Raw genomic sequence first — 12,599 nt, forward strand, 5'->3', positions numbered from 1 at the left:
TTCACATTAAAACTAGACAGAAGGATTTTGACAAACTACTTTGTGATGTGTACATTCATCTCACAGAGTTGAACCTTACTTTCCATTGAGCAGTTTTGAAACCTTCCTTTGGGGAATCTGCAAGTGGATTTTTGGAGCACTTTGAGGCCTTTGCTGGAAAGGAAATACATTCACAAAAAACCTAGACAGAAGCATTCTCACAAACTACTTTGGGATGCATGCATTCATCTCACGGGGCTGAACCTTGCTTTTCATTGAGTAGTTTTGAAACACTCTTTTGTAGCATCTGCAAGTGGACATTTCGAGTGCTCTGAGGCCTACGGTGGATAAGGAAATATCTTCATATCACAGCTAGACAGAAGCTATCTGAGAAGCTTTCTATGTGATGTGTGCATTCATCTCACAGAGTTGAACCTTACTTGTGATTGAGCAGTTTGAAAGACTTTTTTTGTACTATAGGAAAGTGGATAATTGGAGTGCTTTGAGGCCGATCATGGAAAATTAAATATCTTCACATAAGAACAAGACAGAAGCATTCTGACAAATTTCTTTGTGATATGTGCATTCATCTCACAGAGTTGAACCTTAATTTTCATTGAGCAGTTTTGAAACACTCTTTTTGTAGAATCTGCAAGTAGTCATTTGGAGCGCTTTGAGGCCTTTGTTGGAAAACGAAATGTCTTCATATAATAACTAGACAGAAGCATTCTGAGAAACTTATTTGTGATATCTGCATTCATCTCACAGAGTTGAATCTTTCCTTTGATTCAGCAGCTTTGAAACACTCTTTTCGTAGAATCTGCTAGTGGACATTTGGAGCGCTTTGAGGCCTATGGTGGAAAAGGCAATATCTTCACATAAAAACTAGACAGAAGCCTTCTGACAAACTTCTTTGTGATGTGTGAATTTATTTCATAGATTTCAACTTTCTTGTGATTGAGCAGTTGTGAAACACTCTTTTTGTAGAATCTGCAAGTGGACATTTGGAACGCTATGAAGCCTAAGGTGGAAAAGGAAATATCTTCACATAAAAATTAGACAGACGCATTTTGACAAACTTCTTCGAGATGTGTGCATTCATCTCACAGAGTTGAACCTTTCTTTTGATTAAGCAATCTTGAAACACTCTTTTTGTAGAATCTGCAAGTGGATATTTGTTGTGCTTTGAGGCCTACGGTGGAAAAGGAAATATCTTCAAATAAAAACTTGACAGAAGCACTCTGAGAGCCTCCTTTGGGCTGTGTGCATTTATCTCTCAGACTTGACCCTTTCTTTTGATTGAGCATCTTTGAAAGACCACTTTTGTAATAAATGCAAGTGGACATTCGAAGTGCTTTGAGGCCTATGGTGGAAAAGAAAATATCTTCACATCAGAAGGAGACAGAAGCATTCTGACCAATTTCTTTGTGGTGTGTGCATTAATCTCACAGAGTTAAACCTTACTTTCCATTGAGCCATTTTGAAACACTTTTCGTAGAATCTGCAAGTGGACATTTGAAGCGCTTGGAGGCCTAGGGTCGAAAAAGAAATATATTCACATACAAACTAGATGGAAGCCTTCTGACAAACTTCTTTCTGATGTGTGCATTCATCTCACAGAGTTGAACCTTTCTTTTGATTGAGCAGCTTTGAAACCCTCTTTTTGTAGAATTTGCATGTGAACATTTGAAGCGCTTTGAGGCCTGTGGAGCAAAAGGAAATATCTCCACCTAAAAACTAGACAGAAGCATTCTGACAAACTTCTTTGTGATGTGTGCATTCATCTCACAGAGTTGATCCTTACTTTTCATTGAGCAGTTTTGAAACACTCTTTCTGTAGAATCTGCAGGTGGATATTTGGAGGTCTTTGAGGCCTCTGGTGGATAACGAAATATCTTCACATAATAACTAGACAGAAGAATTCTCACAAACTTCTTTGTAATGTGAGCATTCGTCTCACAGAGTTGAACTGTTCTTTTGACTGGGCAGCTTTGAAAGAGTACTTTTATAAAATCTGCAAGTGGACATTTGGATCGCTTTGAGGCCTCTGGTGGAAAAGGAAATAGCTTCACAATAAAACTGGAGAGAAGCGTTCTGACAAACTTCTTTGTGATGTGTACATTCATCTCACAGAGTTGAACCTTGCTTTTCATTGAGCAGTTTTGAAACACACTTTTTGTAGAATTTGAAAGTGGACCTTTGGATTGCTTGGAGGCCTATGGTGGAAAAGGAAATATCTTCACATAAAGACTAGACAGAAGCATTGTGACAAACTCCTTTGTGATGTGTGCATTCAACTCACAGAGTTGAACCTTTCTTTTGACTGAGCAACTTTGAAACACCCTCTCTGTAGAATCTCCCAGTGGATATTTGCAGTGGCTTGAGGCCTCTGACGGAAAAGGAAATATCTTCACATAACAACTAGACAGAAGCACTCAGACAAACTTTTTTGTGATGTGTGCATTCTTCTCACAGAGTTGAACCTTACTTTTCATTGAGGAATTTTTAAATACTCTTTTTGTAGAATCTGCAAGATGACATTTGGAGCGCTTCAAGGCCTATGGTGGATAACGAAACGTCTTCATGTAATAACTAGGCAGAAGCATTATGAGAAACTCCAATGTGATGTGTGCTTTCGTATCACACAGAGTTTAACTTTTCTTTTGATTGAGCAGCTTTGAAACATTCTTTTTGTAGAATCTGAAAGTGGATATTTGGAGCTCTTGGAGGCCTATGGTGGATAACGAAATGACTTCGTATAATAATAACTAGAGAGAAGCATTCTGAGAAGCTTCTTTGTGACGTGATAATTCATCTCACAGATTTGAACCTTCGTTTGAATGCGTAGCTTTGAAGCACTCTTTTTGTAGAATCTGCAAACGGACATTTGGAGCGGTTTGAGGCCTACAGTGGAAAAGGAAACGTCCTCACATAAATAGGAGACAGAAGCATTCTCACAACATTCTTTGAGATATATGCATTCATCTCACAAAGCTGAACCTTACTTTTGATTGAGCAGTTTGGAAACCCCCTTTTTCTACTATCTGAAAATGGACATTTGGAGTGCTTTGAGGCCTATGGTGGAAAAGGAAATATCTTCACTTAAGAAGTAGACAGAAGGATTCTGATAAATTTCTTTGTGATGTGTGCATTCATCTCACAGAGATGAACCTTAGTCTGGTTGAACAGTTTTGAAACACTGTTTTCGTAGAATCTGCAAGTGGACATTTGGAGCGCTTGGAGGGCTATGGTGGTAAAGGAAATATCTTCCCATAAGAACTAGACACAAGCATTCTGACAAGCTTCTTTGTGATGTGTGCATTCGTCTCACAGAGTTGAAACTATCTTTTAATTGAGCAGCTTTGAAACACTCTTTCTGCAGAATCTGCAAGTAGGCATTTGGAAGGTTTGGGGCCTATGGTGGAAAAGGAAATATCTTCACACAAAAATTAGACAGAAGCATTCTGACAACCTTCTTTGTGATATGTGCATTTATCACACAGAGTGAAACCTTACCTTTTATTGAGCAGTTTTGAAACACCCTTTTTGAATGATCTGCATGTGGACTTCTGGAGTGCTTTGAGGTCTATTGTGGCAAAGGAAATATCTTCACCTAAGAACTAGACAGAAGCATTCTGAGAAATTTCTTGTGATATGTGTATTCATCTCACAGAGTTGAACCTTACTTTGGATTGACCAGTTTTGAAACACGAAAAGGAAATATCTTCACATTAAAACTAGACAGAAGGATTTTGACAAACTACTTTGTGATGTGTACATTCATCTCACAGAGTTGAACCTTACTTTCCATTGAGCAGTTTTGAAACCTTCCTTTGGGGAATCTGCAAGTGGATTTTTGGAGCACTTTGAGGCCTTTGCTGGAAAGGAAATACATTCACAAAAAACCTAGACAGAAGCATTCTCACAAACTACTTTGGGATGCATGCATTCATCTCACGGGGCTGAACCTTGCTTTTCATTGAGTAGTTTTGAAACACTCTTTTGTAGCATCTGCAAGTGGACATTTCGAGTGCTCTGAGGCCTACGGTGGATAAGGAAATATCTTCATATCACAGCTAGACAGAAGCTATCTGAGAAGCTTTCTATGTGATGTGTGCATTCATCTCACAGAGTTGAACCTTACTTGTGATTGAGCAGTTTGAAAGACTTTTTTTGTACTATAGGAAAGTGGATAATTGGAGTGCTTTGAGGCCGATCATGGAAAATTAAATATCTTCACATAAGAACAAGACAGAAGCATTCTGACAAATTTCTTTGTGATATGTGCATTCATCTCACAGAGTTGAACCTTAATTTTCATTGAGCAGTTTTGAAACACTCTTTTTGTAGAATCTGCAAGTAGTCATTTGGAGCGCTTTGAGGCCTTTGTTGGAAAACGAAATGTCTTCATATAATAACTAGACAGAAGCATTCTGAGAAACTTATTTGTGATATCTGCATTCATCTCACAGAGTTGAATCTTTCCTTTGATTCAGCAGCTTTGAAACACTCTTTTCGTAGAATCTGCTAGTGGACATTTGGAGCGCTTTGAGGCCTATGGTGGAAAAGGCAATATCTTCACATAAAAACTAGACAGAAGCCTTCTGACAAACTTCTTTGTGATGTGTGAATTTATTTCATAGATTTCAACTTTCTTGTGATTGAGCAGTTGTGAAACACTCTTTTTGTAGAATCTGCAAGTGGACATTTGGAACGCTATGAAGCCTAAGGTGGAAAAGGAAATATCTTCACATAAAAATTAGACAGACGCATTTTGACAAACTTCTTCGAGATGTGTGCATTCATCTCACAGAGTTGAACCTTTCTTTTGATTAAGCAATCTTGAAACACTCTTTTTGTAGAATCTGCAAGTGGATATTTGTTGTGCTTTGAGGCCTACGGTGGAAAAGGAAATATCTTCAAATAAAAACTTGACAGAAGCACTCTGAGAGCCTCCTTTGGGCTGTGTGCATTTATCTCTCAGACTTGACCCTTTCTTTTGATTGAGCATCTTTGAAAGACCACTTTTGTAATAAATGCAAGTGGACATTCGAAGTGCTTTGAGGCCTATGGTGGAAAAGAAAATATCTTCACATCAGAAGGAGACAGAAGCATTCTGACCAATTTCTTTGTGGTGTGTGCATTAATCTCACAGAGTTAAACCTTACTTTCCATTGAGCCATTTTGAAACACTTTTCGTAGAATCTGCAAGTGGACATTTGAAGCGCTTGGAGGCCTAGGGTCGAAAAAGAAATATATTCACATACAAACTAGATGGAAGCCTTCTGACAAACTTCTTTCTGATGTGTGCATTCATCTCACAGAGTTGAACCTTTCTTTTGATTGAGCAGCTTTGAAACCCTCTTTTTGTAGAATTTGCATGTGAACATTTGAAGCGCTTTGAGGCCTGTGGAGCAAAAGGAAATATCTCCACCTAAAAACTAGACAGAAGCATTCTGACAAACTTCTTTGTGATGTGTGCATTCATCTCACAGAGTTGATCCTTACTTTTCATTGAGCAGTTTTGAAACACTCTTTCTGTAGAATCTGCAGGTGGATATTTGGAGGTCTTTGAGGCCTCTGGTGGATAACGAAATATCTTCACATAATAACTAGACAGAAGAATTCTCACAAACTTCTTTGTAATGTGAGCATTCGTCTCACAGAGTTGAACTGTTCTTTTGACTGGGCAGCTTTGAAAGAGTACTTTTATAAAATCTGCAAGTGGACATTTGGATCGCTTTGAGGCCTCTGGTGGAAAAGGAAATAGCTTCACAATAAAACTGGAGAGAAGCGTTCTGACAAACTTCTTTGTGATGTGTACATTCATCTCACAGAGTTGAACCTTGCTTTTCATTGAGCAGTTTTGAAACACACTTTTTGTAGAATTTGAAAGTGGACCTTTGGATTGCTTGGAGGCCTATGGTGGAAAAGGAAATATCTTCACATAAAGACTAGACAGAAGCATTGTGACAAACTCCTTTGTGATGTGTGCATTCAACTCACAGAGTTGAACCTTTCTTTTGACTGAGCAACTTTGAAACACCCTCTCTGTAGAATCTCCCAGTGGATATTTGCAGTGGCTTGAGGCCTCTGACGGAAAAGGAAATATCTTCACATAACAACTAGACAGAAGCACTCAGACAAACTTTTTTGTGATGTGTGCATTCTTCTCACAGAGTTGAACCTTACTTTTCATTGAGGAATTTTTAAATACTCTTTTTGTAGAATCTGCAAGATGACATTTGGAGCGCTTCAAGGCCTATGGTGGATAACGAAACGTCTTCATGTAATAACTAGGCAGAAGCATTATGAGAAACTCCAATGTGATGTGTGCTTTCGTATCACACAGAGTTTAACTTTTCTTTTGATTGAGCAGCTTTGAAACATTCTTTTTGTAGAATCTGAAAGTGGATATTTGGAGCTCTTGGAGGCCTATGGTGGATAACGAAATGACTTCGTATAATAATAACTAGAGAGAAGCATTCTGAGAAGCTTCTTTGTGACGTGATAATTCATCTCACAGATTTGAACCTTCGTTTGAATGCGTAGCTTTGAAGCACTCTTTTTGTAGAATCTGCAAACGGACATTTGGAGCGGTTTGAGGCCTACAGTGGAAAAGGAAACGTCCTCACATAAATAGGAGACAGAAGCATTCTCACAACATTCTTTGAGATATATGCATTCATCTCACAAAGCTGAACCTTACTTTTGATTGAGCAGTTTGGAAACCCCCTTTTTCTACTATCTGAAAATGGACATTTGGAGTGCTTTGAGGCCTATGGTGGAAAAGGAAATATCTTCACTTAAGAAGTAGACAGAAGGATTCTGATAAATTTCTTTGTGATGTGTGCATTCATCTCACAGAGATGAACCTTAGTCTGGTTGAACAGTTTTGAAACACTGTTTTCGTAGAATCTGCAAGTGGACATTTGGAGCGCTTGGAGGGCTATGGTGGTAAAGGAAATATCTTCCCATAAGAACTAGACACAAGCATTCTGACAAGCTTCTTTGTGATGTGTGCATTCGTCTCACAGAGTTGAAACTATCTTTTAATTGAGCAGCTTTGAAACACTCTTTCTGCAGAATCTGCAAGTAGGCATTTGGAAGGTTTGGGGCCTATGGTGGAAAAGGAAATATCTTCACACAAAAATTAGACAGAAGCATTCTGACAACCTTCTTTGTGATATGTGCATTTATCACACAGAGTGAAACCTTACCTTTTATTGAGCAGTTTTGAAACACCCTTTTTGAATGATCTGCATGTGGACTTCTGGAGTGCTTTGAGGTCTATTGTGGCAAAGGAAATATCTTCACCTAAGAACTAGACAGAAGCATTCTGAGAAATTTCTTGTGATATGTGTATTCATCTCACAGAGTTGAACCTTACTTTGGATTGACCAGTTTTGAAACACGAAAAGGAAATATCTTCACATTAAAACTAGACAGAAGGATTTTGACAAACTACTTTGTGATGTGTACATTCATCTCACAGAGTTGAACCTTACTTTCCATTGAGCAGTTTTGAAACCTTCCTTTGGGGAATCTGCAAGTGGATTTTTGGAGCACTTTGAGGCCTTTGCTGGAAAGGAAATACATTCACAAAAAACCTAGACAGAAGCATTCTCACAAACTACTTTGGGATGCATGCATTCATCTCACGGGGCTGAACCTTGCTTTTCATTGAGTAGTTTTGAAACACTCTTTTGTAGCATCTGCAAGTGGACATTTCGAGTGCTCTGAGGCCTACGGTGGATAAGGAAATATCTTCATATCACAGCTAGACAGAAGCTATCTGAGAAGCTTTCTATGTGATGTGTGCATTCATCTCACAGAGTTGAACCTTACTTGTGATTGAGCAGTTTGAAAGACTTTTTTTGTACTATAGGAAAGTGGATAATTGGAGTGCTTTGAGGCCGATCATGGAAAATTAAATATCTTCACATAAGAACAAGACAGAAGCATTCTGACAAATTTCTTTGTGATATGTGCATTCATCTCACAGAGTTGAACCTTAATTTTCATTGAGCAGTTTTGAAACACTCTTTTTGTAGAATCTGCAAGTAGTCATTTGGAGCGCTTTGAGGCCTTTGTTGGAAAACGAAATGTCTTCATATAATAACTAGACAGAAGCATTCTGAGAAACTTATTTGTGATATCTGCATTCATCTCACAGAGTTGAATCTTTCCTTTGATTCAGCAGCTTTGAAACACTCTTTTCGTAGAATCTGCTAGTGGACATTTGGAGCGCTTTGAGGCCTATGGTGGAAAAGGCAATATCTTCACATAAAAACTAGACAGAAGCCTTCTGACAAACTTCTTTGTGATGTGTGAATTTATTTCATAGATTTCAACTTTCTTGTGATTGAGCAGTTGTGAAACACTCTTTTTGTAGAATCTGCAAGTGGACATTTGGAACGCTATGAAGCCTAAGGTGGAAAAGGAAATATCTTCACATAAAAATTAGACAGACGCATTTTGACAAACTTCTTCGAGATGTGTGCATTCATCTCACAGAGTTGAACCTTTCTTTTGATTAAGCAATCTTGAAACACTCTTTTTGTAGAATCTGCAAGTGGATATTTGTTGTGCTTTGAGGCCTACGGTGGAAAAGGAAATATCTTCAAATAAAAACTTGACAGAAGCACTCTGAGAGCCTCCTTTGGGCTGTGTGCATTTATCTCTCAGACTTGACCCTTTCTTTTGATTGAGCATCTTTGAAAGACCACTTTTGTAATAAATGCAAGTGGACATTCGAAGTGCTTTGAGGCCTATGGTGGAAAAGAAAATATCTTCACATCAGAAGGAGACAGAAGCATTCTGACCAATTTCTTTGTGGTGTGTGCATTAATCTCACAGAGTTAAACCTTACTTTCCATTGAGCCATTTTGAAACACTTTTCGTAGAATCTGCAAGTGGACATTTGAAGCGCTTGGAGGCCTAGGGTCGAAAAAGAAATATATTCACATACAAACTAGATGGAAGCCTTCTGACAAACTTCTTTCTGATGTGTGCATTCATCTCACAGAGTTGAACCTTTCTTTTGATTGAGCAGCTTTGAAACCCTCTTTTTGTAGAATTTGCATGTGAACATTTGAAGCGCTTTGAGGCCTGTGGAGCAAAAGGAAATATCTCCACCTAAAAACTAGACAGAAGCATTCTGACAAACTTCTTTGTGATGTGTGCATTCATCTCACAGAGTTGATCCTTACTTTTCATTGAGCAGTTTTGAAACACTCTTTCTGTAGAATCTGCAGGTGGATATTTGGAGGTCTTTGAGGCCTCTGGTGGATAACGAAATATCTTCACATAATAACTAGACAGAAGAATTCTCACAAACTTCTTTGTAATGTGAGCATTCGTCTCACAGAGTTGAACTGTTCTTTTGACTGGGCAGCTTTGAAAGAGTACTTTTATAAAATCTGCAAGTGGACATTTGGATCGCTTTGAGGCCTCTGGTGGAAAAGGAAATAGCTTCACAATAAAACTGGAGAGAAGCGTTCTGACAAACTTCTTTGTGATGTGTACATTCATCTCACAGAGTTGAACCTTGCTTTTCATTGAGCAGTTTTGAAACACACTTTTTGTAGAATTTGAAAGTGGACCTTTGGATTGCTTGGAGGCCTATGGTGGAAAAGGAAATATCTTCACATAAAGACTAGACAGAAGCATTGTGACAAACTCCTTTGTGATGTGTGCATTCAACTCACAGAGTTGAACCTTTCTTTTGACTGAGCAACTTTGAAACACCCTCTCTGTAGAATCTCCCAGTGGATATTTGCAGTGGCTTGAGGCCTCTGACGGAAAAGGAAATATCTTCACATAACAACTAGACAGAAGCACTCAGACAAACTTTTTTGTGATGTGTGCATTCTTCTCACAGAGTTGAACCTTACTTTTCATTGAGGAATTTTTAAATACTCTTTTTGTAGAATCTGCAAGATGACATTTGGAGCGCTTCAAGGCCTATGGTGGATAACGAAACGTCTTCATGTAATAACTAGGCAGAAGCATTATGAGAAACTCCAATGTGATGTGTGCTTTCGTATCACACAGAGTTTAACTTTTCTTTTGATTGAGCAGCTTTGAAACATTCTTTTTGTAGAATCTGAAAGTGGATATTTGGAGCTCTTGGAGGCCTATGGTGGATAACGAAATGACTTCGTATAATAATAACTAGAGAGAAGCATTCTGAGAAGCTTCTTTGTGACGTGATAATTCATCTCACAGATTTGAACCTTCGTTTGAATGCGTAGCTTTGAAGCACTCTTTTTGTAGAATCTGCAAACGGACATTTGGAGCGGTTTGAGGCCTACAGTGGAAAAGGAAACGTCCTCACATAAATAGGAGACAGAAGCATTCTCACAACATTCTTTGAGATATATGCATTCATCTCACAAAGCTGAACCTTACTTTTGATTGAGCAGTTTGGAAACCCCCTTTTTCTACTATCTGAAAATGGACATTTGGAGTGCTTTGAGGCCTATGGTGGAAAAGGAAATATCTTCACTTAAGAAGTAGACAGAAGGATTCTGATAAATTTCTTTGTGATGTGTGCATTCATCTCACAGAGATGAACCTTAGTCTGGTTGAACAGTTTTGAAACACTGTTTTCGTAGAATCTGCAAGTGGACATTTGGAGCGCTTGGAGGGCTATGGTGGTAAAGGAAATATCTTCCCATAAGAACTAGACACAAGCATTCTGACAAGCTTCTTTGTGATGTGTGCATTCGTCTCACAGAGTTGAAACTATCTTTTAATTGAGCAGCTTTGAAACACTCTTTCTGCAGAATCTGCAAGTAGGCATTTGGAAGGTTTGGGGCCTATGGTGGAAAAGGAAATATCTTCACACAAAAATTAGACAGAAGCATTCTGACAACCTTCTTTGTGATATGTGCATTTATCACACAGAGTGAAACCTTACCTTTTATTGAGCAGTTTTGAAACACCCTTTTTGAATGATCTGCATGTGGACTTCTGGAGTGCTTTGAGGTCTATTGTGGCAAAGGAAATATCTTCACCTAAGAACTAGACAGAAGCATTCTGAGAAATTTCTTGTGATATGTGTATTCATCTCACAGAGTTGAACCTTACTTTGGATTGACCAGTTTTGAAACACGAAAAGGAAATATCTTCACATTAAAACTAGACAGAAGGATTTTGACAAACTACTTTGTGATGTGTACATTCATCTCACAGAGTTGAACCTTACTTTCCATTGAGCAGTTTTGAAACCTTCCTTTGGGGAATCTGCAAGTGGATTTTTGGAGCACTTTGAGGCCTTTGCTGGAAAGGAAATACATTCACAAAAAACCTAGACAGAAGCATTCTCACAAACTACTTTGGGATGCATGCATTCATCTCACGGGGCTGAACCTTGCTTTTCATTGAGTAGTTTTGAAACACTCTTTTGTAGCATCTGCAAGTGGACATTTCGAGTGCTCTGAGGCCTACGGTGGATAAGGAAATATCTTCATATCACAGCTAGACAGAAGCTATCTGAGAAGCTTTCTATGTGATGTGTGCATTCATCTCACAGAGTTGAACCTTACTTGTGATTGAGCAGTTTGAAAGACTTTTTTTGTACTATAGGAAAGTGGATAATTGGAGTGCTTTGAGGCCGATCATGGAAAATTAAATATCTTCACATAAGAACAAGACAGAAGCATTCTGACAAATTTCTTTGTGATATGTGCATTCATCTCACAGAGTTGAACCTTAATTTTCATTGAGCAGTTTTGAAACACTCTTTTTGTAGAATCTGCAAGTAGTCATTTGGAGCGCTTTGAGGCCTTTGTTGGAAAACGAAATGTCTTCATATAATAACTAGACAGAAGCATTCTGAGAAACTTATTTGTGATATCTGCATTCATCTCACAGAGTTGAATCTTTCCTTTGATTCAGCAGCTTTGAAACACTCTTTTCGTAGAATCTGCTAGTGGACATTTGGAGCGCTTTGAGGCCTATGGTGGAAAAGGCAATATCTTCACATAAAAACTAGACAGAAGCCTTCTGACAAACTTCTTTGTGATGTGTGAATTTATTTCATAGATTTCAACTTTCTTGTGATTGAGCAGTTGTGAAACACTCTTTTTGTAGAATCTGCAAGTGGACATTTGGAACGCTATGAAGCCTAAGGTGGAAAAGGAAATATCTTCACATAAAAATTAGACAGACGCATTTTGACAAACTTCTTCGAGATGTGTGCATTCATCTCACAGAGTTGAACCTTTCTTTTGATTAAGCAATCTTGAAACACTCTTTTTGTAGAATCTGCAAGTGGATATTTGTTGTGCTTTGAGGCCTACGGTGGAAAAGGAAATATCTTCAAATAAAAACTTGACAGAAGCACTCTGAGAGCCTCCTTTGGGCTGTGTGCATTTATCTCTCAGACTTGACCCTTTCTTTTGATTGAGCATCTTTGAAAGACCACTTTTGTAATAAATGCAAGTGGACATTCGAAGTGCTTTGAGGCCTATGGTGGAAAAGAAAATATCTTCACATCAGAAGGAGACAGAAGCATTCTGACCAATTTCTTTGTGGTGTGTGCATTAATCTCACAGAGTTAAACCTTACTTTCCATTGAGCCATTTTGAAACACTTTTCGTAGAATCTGCAAG

Source organism: Pan paniscus, chromosome Y, assembly GCF_029289425.2.
Source record: "Pan paniscus chromosome Y, NHGRI_mPanPan1-v2.0_pri, whole genome shotgun sequence".
NCBI lineage: Eukaryota > Metazoa > Chordata > Mammalia > Primates > Hominidae > Pan > Pan paniscus.